A 14,381-nucleotide genomic window follows, 5' to 3' on the forward strand; every position below is an offset into this window, starting at 1 on the left:
AAGGCGTTACAATTTTCCACGATCCAACTAATGTCGTATACTCGTATGGTAGAGAATTTTCATCCCCTCTACCCCTCGTGGTGCTGCTGCTCCTCACCGCATGTTGCCTGCATCTAAAACATGTGGCTTAGGTATTCAAGTCCACGTGTTATCATGCACCAATAGAAGCCTTAAACTTTCATAGGGACTGTTTTGTTTATTTATTAAATATTGCATATTAACGTTACTTGCCCCTCTATGGCCCAATTTAAGATGTGATGTTTGCCATTTCGTTCTTTGACTTTTGTCGTCTGGCTTTTCTCCCATACGTTAGCTTTTGAGTTTCTGCACGTCCTTTAATTACTGTTTTCTCTTAAACTTCTCTCACTTTGGATTTCTCCTTATACCTTTCTATCATTCCTGTGAGGTTGCTTTGCCCTCCACTAAATACAATTATGAATCTATATAATAATTTTATCCTAGATTCACGACAAACCTGATCCACTTAATAATTTTTTCTCTACTTAATAATTTCTTCTCCACTAAGCATCCACGATATCCGTGTCTATACGAAAGATACGACCTGAAAAATAAAAGGGAGGAGTGCCTCTTTGATTGGAGAATTTTTTTTGTTTTTTTGGAACCATGGAGATTTTTTTTTTAATGATATCGAAAGATTAAAGCATGTCTTTGGATGATGAAGGTAACGCAAGATTTCAAGCAGGTGGTCCTTAACAAAGATTAGTGTGAGATCAACAACACCGGCTTCTTTATGGGGTTCACTATAACATCTTACACCAGCTTTATTTGTTATGGGGTTAACCATAATAAACCACTTAAATATTACCATTTAGTAAGCCTGCAAATCGTCACCTATTGTTTAAAAGTAATTCCTAGAAGATTCGAAGGGAAGAAAATTATTGGCAAAAATTCAACTTTTTCTAGAAAACGCAATTTCCCTCCATCCATTCGGTTCGGCTTGTGGAATATTTGTCTCTTCAAATACCTCTGAAAATGGAAAAGGAAAATCTAACATCTTTTTGAACAATAGAACTATCATTTATTTTCTTCGGAAAAATATATTGAAAAAATAATGATGTCGTAAGCTTCTTTTTTCTTTTTGTGTAATTAAATAGAATATCACTCATCAAGCAACAATAATCTTTTTCAATCTACTCAAGCAATTAACAAGCAAAATAATTAAGCAATCCACACATAAGAGTCAACACAATTTTTTTAATGCGAAAAATTTTTCGATATGAAGAAAAAAACTGCGGGACCTCAGCCAACCAAAAACTTCTACTATTTAAAATAATAGAATTATAATAGATCATCTCTAGTTCAGCTGTACAAATATCAATAAGATTTATTCTTAACTTCCACGTCAAGAACATTTATCACCAATATGGCAAATTTCAACAATAAATAACAAAATAGAGGATGGATCTCACCTAGTTTTAATGCTTGAAATAATCAATAAAAAATTTTTTTTAAAAATTCAAACCATCCAATCTATAGTTTTCAATGTCGAAAATGATATATTGAAATTTTAGTTACTTAACAACTTAGTTTTTTTTTTTTCACTTTTTTTTTTCAGACCCGAGACTCCCAGATTTCTATGATTACCTCAGGGACTACCCCAACACCTTTTGACTGCCCTTTTCGTGTTCCAATCACTATCAGATTAGTTTTTTTTTTTTTTAATTCTGGTATGAAGAATACCGTTCCTTTCGTCTTCCCCATCCAAACGTTCCCTCGCAATGAAGACAAAACTAAGTGCTTGAAATTTTCAGTGGAATCCATTAAATTACACGGTAGGATCTTTAAATTGGCGAGCCATATAAGCAGAATTAGAGAAAAAAGTCACAGAGATTCGTATATGGATATGGAGTGGATTAACTTTTAAATTTATGAACGAAAACGATGAGTTATTAAGCAATAATTCACAAGCTGCATGCACGTATAGTTAATTAACAATAACAAGATGCTAACAGGGGGGAAAAAAGACGAACAAATGAGTGGTCTGCAGAAAAGAGCACGCACGCAAGGATTAACGAGAACTGAGTACAGAACAGGGTAAAATGTGCTCTTATGCGGACCGCGACGACCACTTTGACCCACCGGAAACAGAGCCGGATCCGAGCCGGTAACCGGAATAAGACTCCGAGCCGGAGTCCGAACCATCCGAGCCAGAGAAGAGCTCCGACAAGCGGCTCCCCACGTCCTCCGGCGAGAACTTCACCACCGCCGAGTCGCCGAGCTCCGCCCGGCACTTGACGTAGAATCCCCGGTACGCCGGCACGATCATCCCCCGGACCACCGCCCTCACAACCTCCCTCATCCCAGCGTCCGCGACGACCCACTCCGCCTGGTTCCGGCAAGCCTTCTCGAGGCCCGCGTTGAACGCCCGCATCCGCTCCCGCATTTCAGCCGGCCCCACCTCCCCCGCCGGGATCGCCGCCGCCACCTTGCTCCAACCAAGCCGCTCGAAGTTGGAAGCGTACTGCCTTGCCTTCGCCGCGTGCCGCGTCGCCCACTCCTCGCCGAGAAGGTGACTAAGCCGACTCCCCCGAACCTTGTTCACTATGTACTGAAGATTGTTGGCGAGGAAGAGGTAGGATAGCGACACCTCCCGGTAGAGCCCTGCCTTGTCGTCAAGCTTGCAGAGGAGTACAAGAATAAGCCGTGCGAGCCGGACGGCGACCGGAGATCCGGGGTTCTCCTCGTAGTTGGAGGTGGAGGCGGCGGAGGAGGGAGCTGGCGACGGCGGTGCCGACGCCTGCGACGTGTCGAAGAAAAAATCGGGAAGTGAGGACGGCATGTGAAGAGTGGAGTCTGCGAAGATGTCAGCAAGGGCGGCATCGTAGTCTGCAAGCAAGGCGACGAAGTTCATAGAGTAGCGGGTCAACGGATGGATCCCACCGCCGGGGATCGGCGATTTGGAAGTGTCCTTTTGCATCGCCACCTCGAAGTCGGCGATGGTGGCCCGGGCCGCGTCGGCGAGCTTGACAAGTGAATTCAGCGCCTGAGTCGGAACCGCCGCGGTGGATTCAAAAGAAAAGACGGGCTCGATCTCCGGCCAGAGCTCGGCGATTGCATCGTGGAGATCCAATATCCGGAACATCTTCTCCGGCGACCGCTTCGATTTTGCCACCAATTCGGGAAAGCTGAGGAATTGGACGGCGGCGTCTCTAGCGATGTCCGCGAAGCATGCCTCCCGGATGGAATCCGACCCGGCGAAGACGTGGTCCAAGAGTATCCGCTCGCCGGAGAAGAGCGTCTTCACGGCTACCCGGGATGCAGCGAGCCAGGTTCGGATTTTGGAGTCGAGCGACTCCCAGTCCATCTTCTGGATTTGGGAGGGGCTGAGCTTCTCGAAGCCTAGGCGGTAGAGGCACTCGTCGATGATGGACTTGCGAAGGATCTTGTAGATCCGGAAGCATTCCTTGCCGTACCCGGCCGACATCATGGTCTCCGCAATTGCATGGAGGTCCGCCATGGCGATGGCCGCGGCACGCTCAACCTCGCCGATGGACTCCCCGGCGGCACGGATGTCATCCTCCGATGACCCGCCGACATCGTCTTCGGCGTCGGAGACGCTGGAGCGCGACGACCGGGCGGAGACGGACTCCGGGTCGAGGCGGTCGCGGTTGGCGGAGAGGATCTGGTAGAACTCTTTCTCGAGGCGGCGCATGGCGGCTTGCATCAGCGTCTGGGCACGGACCAGCGCATCCGATCCCGACACCAGGTTCCCCTTGTCGGATGCGAAATCGAGCATGGCGCGCTGGAGGTCGGAGACGGCCAGGAGGAAGCGGTGGGCCTCGGCCCGGTCCTGGTAGAAGAGGGAGGTGATCTTGGCGAAGGAGGAGGCGTTCGGGTCCCACTTGGTGATGATGGCCTCCACGGCCGTCACCTTGTCCTCCATCATGGTGGCGGCGGAGCTCTGCTGCTGCCGCCGGTGAGGAGAAGGCGGAGCAAGGGATCGGCCATCATGATGACGGGAGGGGAAGGAGTAGGAGGGGAGGAGGCTTCTAAGCCCTTTTCTCGGCATCCTCGGTAGCTAATCGAAGAAGCAAAGCGGTCACCTGAGAGAGAGAGAGAGAGAGAGAGAGAGAGAGAGAGAGAGAAGCGGACGAGCCAGAAGCCGACGGGTTTCTGCAGGCTCCGCAGGTTACAAAGTTCGTTAAGACTCCAAGAACGGTGGAGCTGTATTTATAAACACACACAGATATTAAGGGACACCGCCAAAGAGAGGAGCTACAAAAAATTATATGTTGGAGAGGCGCCGTACAACGGAAAAAATGACGTGGTGAGGGACGTAATATAATGTGTACAGGGCCCATTTAGTCGCGCATCATCTTACACGCAGAATCTTCCGGATATCTTTTTTCAAATTTATTTTTTACAACGGCTCACACTGTTTTAAAGCTGAGTGCTGCCAACAGAGTCCACCAACATGTGATGGCAGAGTCCGAGGGCGGCTACAAAACACGTTTAAAGACCTCTTTTGAGTAAGGAGCGGTAAATAAATAAATTTTTGATAGTTCGGAACAGCTGGAACTCCACATGTGCTTGTGGAGCCTCTCGGTTAGTATTTTTCACCTAGAAATTTTCACCTTCGAGTTTTTTCAAAATCAACTTCGACGGATGCGTCCTGCAGAGCGGTAGGCGGGACGGGGCAGGCTTCGTGATCAGGGATCCTGATTCCAGGGTGATTCGGCTGGGGGCTGCCACTTGTCTGATACATCGGGGCCAGGGACGGAGCTGAGAGCGGCCTGGTCTGGTCTGTGTTATGTTCGGCGTGCCTTGCAGAGGAGAGACGTTCTTCTAAAGGGTAACTCGATGACAGTGATTGGGTGGATTCTGCAGGTTTCAGGTGGGGTCGGTGACTATCATTCGTTTTTTAGAGATATCCGGACTATGGCTCATGATGGATTGGTGCTCCAAGCGAAACACGTGTTTAGAGAGGCCAATGGGGCGGCGGATTGACTAGCATCTTTTATTGCTAGCCATTCAGGGGACCACTTATGAGAGGGTGAGACGGAGCTACCTACGACTCTCCATAATGTGCTGCCTTTTGATTTTCTTAGCTGTATGCGTACACGTTATGTATGATACTTTCATTTCAGCAAAAAGAAAATGACTCAGTCTGCAGTTTTGTTTGCCATCCGATATATATGAGTAGCCTAAAATGAGTCACAGACTTTTACTATTCTGCGAATATGTTTGAGCAATGAGTGGCCATCATTCAAATGCCCTGCCATACGATTTCTGCACCATAAAATTTTACACATAACATCATTTGCCTAAAAAATGAAGCCGTGGTGGCTATCCTGGGACCTACGCGTATCATCTATCAAATTTTCTACATGGTTAAACGTGTTGCTCTCGTTGTGGAGAGAGTAGGCATATGAGGCAATTTGATCTGTTGGCGTTCTTGACCTGAAGAAGCCGGACCCAGCGAAGAATGTTCAGGGCGGCTTGACGAGAAGAGTTGCACCGGCGATCGAGCACTTCCACGCAGTCAACGGTAGAAATATTGTGTGGAGAGAAGACAGCCGAATTCATGTTGGGAAGTGGTGGCGGCGGCGGCCGGAGAGAACGATGCCGCCGGCGTAGCGGACAAAGTCACAGGTTGGTTTTGCGGTCTTCGGCTCGCGCCGTCGCAGCGTTTCGTTTGGCTTCTCTCCTTTTTGTTGCTTCTGGAGGCTTAATATTGGTTGGCTAAAACGGGCGAAAGCAGCAGATACAAACGGCAGCCAAGCTCTATTTCACGTACAGCCCATTCTGTCATTGCTGTAGTTGGTCCCGGATACAAATGAAAAAATATCATGAGATGACTCTTGCTAACTTGACGTAGATGCATACCAAGTATCATGACATGTGTAATTATTTCATGTTATAAACTAGATTGTATCTCGAGATATATTGAATAGTATTTGCAATGGGTAAAATTGGTTTTCTTGCTGAATAAAATCATGTTATTCAAAAGATGGGACTTTGAAACGATGCTATGCAAGAAACCGGCTCAGCCATTTCTCTTTGGACTCGGTGCAACTTTGGAAACGATACGGCTTGTTCTTATTCAACTAGATTGCATCAACAGCCTACACTAAGACTAAGGAAGCGCAATAAAGTTAGCCACTATGACCTGCAACCAAACGACTCTCGCCTATTGGATGAGTGTAGAATTGGCTCGGCCATGTGAGTGGAGAATTGCATGTGCGTGACAGGCTGGTTATATTTGTCGATAAGTGGAAAGAATTTTTTATCATTGGAATATTTTTCCTACGAAGTTGATATCTAACTATCTAATGTTTGAAAAAATAACTTCTGCATAATTGGTAGACTATGAAAAAGTGGCATTCTAGAATAGTTCATATTTGGTTAACCATCTATTTTTCTAAAAAAATTATGTAAAATACCTGTTATGCTCTTAATAAAAAAAAATTTGCTTCATTCTATCAAAAAGATATTTTTTGAAAAAAAAATAATTCTTAATTGATGAAAATTGAATTTTTCTATATCCCACATGAATTTTTAAAAATTTTATTTTTATGAGAAAAACCATATTTCTATTTTTTTTAAAAAAAGTCTAACTAAATATATATAAATCTTGCCTTATTCTAACAAAAAGATATTTTTTGAAAAAAAAATTAATTCTCAATCAATGAAAATTAGATTTTTCTAAATTTTACATGAATTTTTAAAAATCTTATTTTTTGGGAAAACTATATTTATTTTTTTTAAAAAAACTCCAACTAAATATAAGGTATTTCATTACTTTCCTATCCCTCTTTTTTTTTTTTTCCCTCTCTTTCTACCGACCAAATGAGCCCAAAGTTTCCATCCACAGAATAGTGCGCTCATGGCAGGCTCGCACGCGTTGGCCACGTGGTAGATCCATGCCCATAAGCTCGATCCCGGCGTCCCTTGTACGCACCCACTTAGCAGCGGCGAACGTGACTTTAGAAACGTGCCTGCGGTGGGTCAACAAGTCAATGGTGACCCGGTCAAAATGAAGGGATGAAGAGGGGTTGAGCCATGCACTGTCCTTTCTTGGCGTCTCCGACCAGGGCTCTTAGCTGCCAGTCCTAAATGCAGACAAATTTTGAGTCTAATAAACCGTTCATGATCTTGTGTGAAAAATTTTTAGAGAAGAGCTGACCACTTGAACTTAGGTTTTAGAGATATCTTCCCTTGTGAATGCCCTCTGCTTCCGATTCTCTCCGTCTCCCTTCTCTTGCCGAGCGTGTTTGGTGCGTAAAAATTTGTTTGTATTAGAACTACTAAGTTCTCCTTCAAAACCTTGCAGTCAATGTTTGAAACAAAAAATGCCTGTATGAATCTTCATATATAAAAGAGAAAAAATAGTACGACCGAATTAGATAAACTTGCAGTGCCATCAACAAGATTATAACATATAAGGTAAATCAAAACCATCAGCCATGTCTAGCCGTTCTATGGTGGAATTTAGAGGATGAAGGTTGGTCTCTGGACAGATGAACCTATATTTCTTAGCCATGCGTTTTCCCACGGTACTCCGTTATAATCCATAGGTTTCTTCGCAAGGTGGGTGGTTGCATGAGGTTTCGTCAGTAACGTCGCAACGGGTTCTTGTTGCCGCTATTGATTAGGTCGGCCACGAAAGCAATGTGGATTGTGACACACTTTGAAAGACTCGCTTGCGTGCGTGAGAGCCCATGACACATGAAAGAACAAGCCATTCCTATCAAATGAATTGATGGATGAAGAAATAAAGAAATCATAGAAATGATGACAGTGATGGAGGGCAAAATGGATCGCCCTGCTTAAGGTAGAGGATCATCCCACAACACCGACCGAGCAAAACTATAACTCTGCTCAGAACCGGCCCGATTTCAGACTCCGCCGAAAGCTCAGTTGACCTCGGCCGGATCTCTCCGTTACTACGACCTCCCGTAACATCTAATGCCTGTAATGACGTCTCGAGCCCGAACTCGGAACGCTCTGCTGAGTCAGTTGCGAGCCAAGGAGATTCTTCAACCGCGGAACTATTCGCCGACGTACTCCGATCGAGCTTGGAGTGCCCTCACGTTCGCCGATACGCTCCGACCGAGCTTGGGGCGCCCTTATATTCGCCGACGCGCCCCGACCGAGCTCGGAGCGCCTTTTATATTCGCCGCTACGCCTCGACCCGAGCTCGAGATGCCCTCAATATTCGACAACGCGCCCCAACCCTTGAGCTCGGGGCGTCCTACCGAGCAAAACCTTGGAATCGGGGAAGCTAGGCCGACCTCAGCACCTGCCAAAACGACCTCGCCGAATGCACGATGGGACCCCTCATCGAGCTTGGCTTCGCCCACGACCACATCCACGTGCGTGCCCACGCCTGCCTACGTGGCTGTACATTACAACATCACCGCACCATGCTTTGCTTGTTAGCCAACGACAGTCAAGGATGACGCCATGCCGCTCCAGCTATACCCCGTCACACCTATCGACGCCTTACCGTTCACAGGAACAGCTTACGCCATTTGTCTGAAACCCATCTCCTCCCATGATGAGGACGGGCCATACCTCCGCTACCTGGACACCTTTCCAAGAACTATATATAGCCCCATCAGATAACACTACGGAAACTTTTTGGACCAATTAAGATCCATCCTAACTTGAGCATCAGAGGGCCTCACCGAAATCACCGGTGAGGCTTTGTGTAAGTACACCGTCGCATAGGAGGTGGCTCATTTTCTTCCTCAACATTCCGACAGCTTCCTCGACTCCCCCGGCGTGGTCACTCTTGGGCCAAATTTGAACCACAACAGACAACATCGCTAATATTGTGTCCATGCAATGTTCCGGGGATTCCATACATGCATGAAGAGCTGTCGATGCTTTATGGATTGTGAGAATCTTTGCAAGGCTCGCTACCATGCATTAGAGTCCATAATATGTGTGCTAGAGAAATAAGAAGCATACGGTCACATCTTCGACAAGAAGCGGTCATAAAGGGCTAAGGCGTGCAAGTGGAGGATTTACCATGCTTACGTATAAGAGAACAGATCGAGCCATGCCTATCAAATAAATAAATAGATAAACAAATAAAAGAATCATTGTTATCGTAACTAATTATATTGTTTTGATGTAATATTATGTGGATATATAATGAGCTTTTGTAAGAGCAATACTTGACAGCCGACATGTCAACCAATATTTTGCTTTCATTGTAAGAGCTGTTCTAGTTTGGCTGGTGAAATTATTTCATTTACTTGCATAATGTGAATACATTTAAAAAAGTCAGTAAATAACAAATTTCAAAACGCTTTAAGTATCTCTCTTTCACCGATCTACAAAAGTCTCCTAAAATGACATGTCATAAATAAAGCTATCCAACTTTTCTGTAGGCATATTTGGCCTGAAAGGCGACGTCTCCTCCTACTAACTTTTTTCTCTATCGATCCAAGTCTAATCATCTCATGATGGCACAAGAAAGACTTATTTGAGTGGCAGCGATGGAGCACTTGTATTTGAGTGATGTCGATGGCTTCCCAGTTGCATCCAACTGCGGCCGTGGAAAGCAACTTTTGAGGACCACGAGAGGCATAAAAACCATTCTTCCGCGAGGAAGCCAATGGCATGGAAGGGAGGTGAGCCCCCACTTAGGAGCCTCCGAGCCCCAGGATAGTCTCATGGTCCAAAACTCTCGGTTATTAAGTGTGCCAAGCTTTTCTACAAGGATTTGGAAATTTGTCATCCCATATACATCCGTAGCCTAATAAGTGTGACAAAGGAAAGATCAGTCTACCACCAGTATAAGACAGCATGCCATACTTTATTTTTCAATTTTGTAAGATATATTCGTACTAGTATAGTATTGTCTTTCAAATCTGATGCGGGATTTGCACCCCGTCACCAGCAGAGCCCACACACCAGCCGAGCAGGGGAAGAGAGAGTGTCCCTCAGAAGGTATTGTCCGCTTTGGGTCCGATTTGGGGGTCGAGCGTACCCGGAGCCCTCCTCACGGCGCCTCACGGTTTTGCCCCACAAAAGGCGCCTCCTGAGGGAAGGGTGATTGAGCCCCCCATTATACGGCACAGACCTTCCCGCTGATTAGCCGATGTGGGACTAAATTCGGGAACCCCCCGTAACACAGCCCCCCCAGCGGGGAGGTCCTGTGCCCGGGTCGGCTCCTTGCTGGATAGGCGGAGGGCCGAGGCCCTCCTTCTAGCGCCATCTGATGCGGGATTTGCACCCCGTCACCAACAGAGCCCACACACCAGCCGAGCAGGGGAAGAGAGAGTGTCCCTCAGAAGGTATTGTCCGCTTTGGGTCCGATTTGGGGGTCGAGCGTACCCGGAGCCCTCCTCACGGCGCCTCACGGTTTTGCCCCACAAAAGGCGCCTCCTGAGGGAAGGGTGATTGAGCCCCCCATTATACGGCACAGACCTTCCCGCTGATTAGCCGATGTGGGACTAAATTCGGGAACCCCCGTAACAAAATCTATAAAAAAAAAAGACAAAAAAAAAAGCCAATTTGGATTCTCTCTGGGTGAGCTCTTGGCCCCAACTATTACATCGTTATCTAACGCAATTATCAAAATATAACAAGAGCACAAGCAAGACTACCTTGACATATCTTAATAAAGAGGATGGTGTTTCCTTCTGCATAGTCCATGTATCTGTCCTAACGATTTAATTAGCTAGCTGTAATTAGGGACTGTCTTCTGTTTTCTTGCTTGCCAGCCATAGACTTAGAAAAATATAAAGCATGTTTACTCATCATACTGCTATCTTATTCCACTGTTTTTTTTTTGAAAAAAGAAAAGAAAAGAAGGGGCAAGAATGCTGCATATAGCTCCATTCAAAGTCTCTACTTCTTAATCAGTCAAAGATTCAGATGCAAGCATTGCAAGGAGAGTGGATCTATAGCCCTTATGATTAAGTGACACTAATTTTTCTTATACGGTAAGTTTGACGGCATCCTTTGGAATAATTGTGACTGAAGAAAGAATCATGGGCACGATCGCAGAAGATTTTTATGGAAAAATTGAAAGTTGATTGCTCAAATGAATGTTATGAATCTTTGGCAACCAAGTTTAGATCCTTTGCGAGCGAGATAGGGCTGTATATTTTGCTCGAAAGAAGGGTTCACTTTTCTCCGCACGAATCCAGTGTTGGATCCTACGATGGTTGCTTCGAGGTCTGTGCAGATGGACAAATCAACCTAAAATTTCATGGAAGGACAGGGAGTTCCATATATATACACACATATATAAATACATACATACGTACGTATATAGTTACATACACACACACACACACAAACACACATTTATTTATTTATTAAAGAGAAAACAAAGAATCCTACCTGTGTTGGTTCTTAGGATATCCTGGACCGATCTATTTAGCTGGAGCGAACCTGTTGGCTTCATCAATGCTTTGTAGGCATCTGATATAGGATCATCTTTTAGGCTGCAGAAATGCAAAATGATCATGCATACTATGACATACGAAAAAGATCTTCCAATGAGAGTGTTTCAGTTGAAGTTGACAAGGGAAGGGATGAAGTCAAATAAGATTTTGGTTACTTAAGGGAGGCAGCAGCTGCATATTATCCAATAAAACTAGGATAATTAGTTCCACTGAAATGTGGTTTTATGTATCCTAGAAAAAGCCATGCTAATTAATGGAACCTGGGCTCCCAATCTCTCAAAATTCTTAACCTTTGGATATCTCTTTCTTCAATCTTTTCTGATGCGTGGAGAAGATAAATGTGGATTACCTGCTCTACAATCTAACTCCAACTTAATTTTACTTTTTACAGATAATCAAGTCTGTTCGTACCTAAATCCTTATCTCTCTAACAAAACAAATCGTTATGCATGTCTTCATGAGAGGCCTCTAAGTCACTGTCATCAAACTTATTCTAAATTTGTCAGCTCCAGAAGGTTGCTTATAAGCATTGATTTACGAAGATGTTTGCAACATCACCAAGAAATCTTAGAATTTCTTATAGCTCGAAACATGAATAGCTGGAAGGAGAAAGAGTCATGATATCGTTTATCCAAGTTCAGTCTTTTCCATTTCAAGCCCCATTAATGCTTCTCCAAAAATTAATGCTGTAGCCATCAATGCATGAACTCTCAAAGAAGAGGGTGGCCTCTTTGTGCAGGGTCATCATGTAGAACTTGGGGAATGCTCTGGTGTTGATTGTCTTCTATGATAGCTTGCCATGGTTATCTTTTCCTTCTACCACTTTGGTCATGGGGATTTTCCTCATGGTTTGACCCTTTCCAGGACTTACAGATGCTAACCACTGTATAGTTTTGGTGTTGGAACTATGAAGAATGTCTTGTTGTGCTTGGTCTGATTTCTGAAGCAATTGCTGGAAAGAACATGTTCAAGTTGTATTTTTTTTTTTTTTTTGGGTACAAAAGAAGACATGTACTTGTAAGCAGTATTTTGACAGGTGTTATGTTTCTTGCTAAAATGAAAATGGTCGAACAGCACATTTGCGAATCAGTCAATTTGATATCATATTAATTTCAATCCTGTTCTGCCATGAGCAAGATTTTTTTTTTTTCCCCGAATCAAATGTGTTTTGTGACGTAGACTATATCACGTCAAGCATGAATTAAGAAGCATGTTGGTGAATTTGTTTAACTTATTTTGCAAGATCATGAATTTTCCAAATTCTTCAAGCCGGGACAACCGACATTTCTGAAAGTATTTTCTGATGCCTATAACATTTTGCACCAATTGGAAATTTTTCAAGGAAACTACTCCGTATTTCTTAGCTCTAGCAGTTATTATTGCATCTGTAACTAAGGTAATCTCATGCTTAGTTTGATAGGTGCGCACTGTATCTAGTTGGAACCATCTCATTTCTACTAATTCCCAACTTGAATTTCAAAATAGTAGGAAGATGGGACTTGCTGAAAAACCAAAACATGTTTTTCATACCAGAGCTTTGCTATAGTTTTTAAATTTGAGCTAAATTTCACAAGTGTATGTGCATTTCCATAATGTTGATTTCCACCATGCATTGGATGACTGCTACATCGCGAGGATTAAAAGCTGAATTAACTTGCCTATCTATTATAATCTAGAAATGATTCTAAACCCATGGCATTGTCTAGTAAAAGCTCTTTGGAGGTACGTTTTTAGCATAGTTTTAATTTAGTTTTGAGCTTATCACTATTTTTTTTTTATCTGAGAAGTTTGCACATTATTTATTTATTTATTTTTTTGGTATAACGGTGGCTCACACCCGTCGGATATGAATGCGGATTTATTTATTAGGCATCATTGAAGACAGAGCGGCAGAAGAAAAGGAGATGTACTTACGAGTGCTTTCCATCGTTCTTACTTTTATACTTGATGGGGATGGCTTTGCTTTTTCGTGTTAAAAGATTGGATTTTTTTGTATGAATACCCTCCTAAATAACGAATTTTGCACGAATACCCTTCCAAAATTGATATTTGCATGTATACCCTCGTAAAACACTTGTTTTGCCATTTTATCATTTTTTTTTATTTTTGTTTTTGCATATGTACTCACGCTAACTAACGACGTCAAAAAATTAACGGTTTCAAATTAAAATAACTAAAATATCTTTAATGGGTAGACATGCAAATAGATTGCGATCCCGATAGCAGGAGAAGAAAACAGAGACAATAGCATAATTTTGAAATTTTAATTTTTTTTAATTAATATAAATATGATTTTTTAATACCGTTAGAACAACCGTTATATTACGGACATTTGTACAATAACAGAGTTTTATGAGGGTATACATGCAAATATCAATTTTAGAAGAATATTTATGCAAAATTCGATATTTAGAAGGGTATCCATGCAAAAAAAATCCTAAAAAATTATACTTGATTGGTGATACCAGGTTTCTTATTTCTTAAAGATTATACTTTTATAGCTGTGGATCGGTTGAAAAATAATTGCATTCCCTAGAAACTGAAATATATAAAAAAATCAATTTGATGAAAAAAAAGAGAATAAAAAAATAAATTACATTTTTGAAAAACAAAAGCTAAAAAAAGAAATAAGATCGGTCGAAAAATAAATGCATTCTCTAAAAACTGAAAAACAGAAAAGAAAAATCAATTTGATGAGAAAAAAGAGAATAAAAAAAATAAATTATATTTTTGAAAAACAAAAGCTAAAAAAAGAAATAAGATTGGTCGAAAAATAAATGCATTCTCTAAAAACTGAAAAATAAAAAAGAAAAATCAATTTGATGAGAAAAAGGAGAATAAAAAAATAAAGTACATTTTTGAAAAACAAAAGCTGAAAAAAGAAATAAGAAAATGTTTCAGAAACAAACATATAAAAAGAAACAACCATTTTTTTGTTTTTAAAAACACCATGGTAATCTCCTTTTGCAAATTAGGAAGGAAATATGGAAG

At 42.8% G+C, this 14,381-nt stretch overlaps 1 pseudogene across 1 annotated transcript; it reads right to left on the reverse strand.

Moving 5' to 3' along the window:
* Nucleotides 1-1,851: 1,851 nt before the first annotated feature.
* LOC103706626 (exocyst complex component EXO70H1 pseudogene) lies at nt 1,852-4,213 on the reverse strand (annotated as a pseudogene). Its single transcript, XR_015974454.2, has one exon. The product of XR_015974454.2 is annotated as an exocyst complex component EXO70H1 pseudogene (transcript).
* Between the last annotated feature and the right edge of the window lie 10,168 nt (nt 4,214-14,381).

The sequence above is a fragment of the Phoenix dactylifera genome, chromosome 17 (assembly GCF_051530095.1).
Source record: "Phoenix dactylifera cultivar Ajwa chromosome 17, Ajwa_hap1_PhDact_Kaust_v1.1, whole genome shotgun sequence".
NCBI lineage: Eukaryota > Viridiplantae > Streptophyta > Magnoliopsida > Arecales > Arecaceae > Phoenix > Phoenix dactylifera.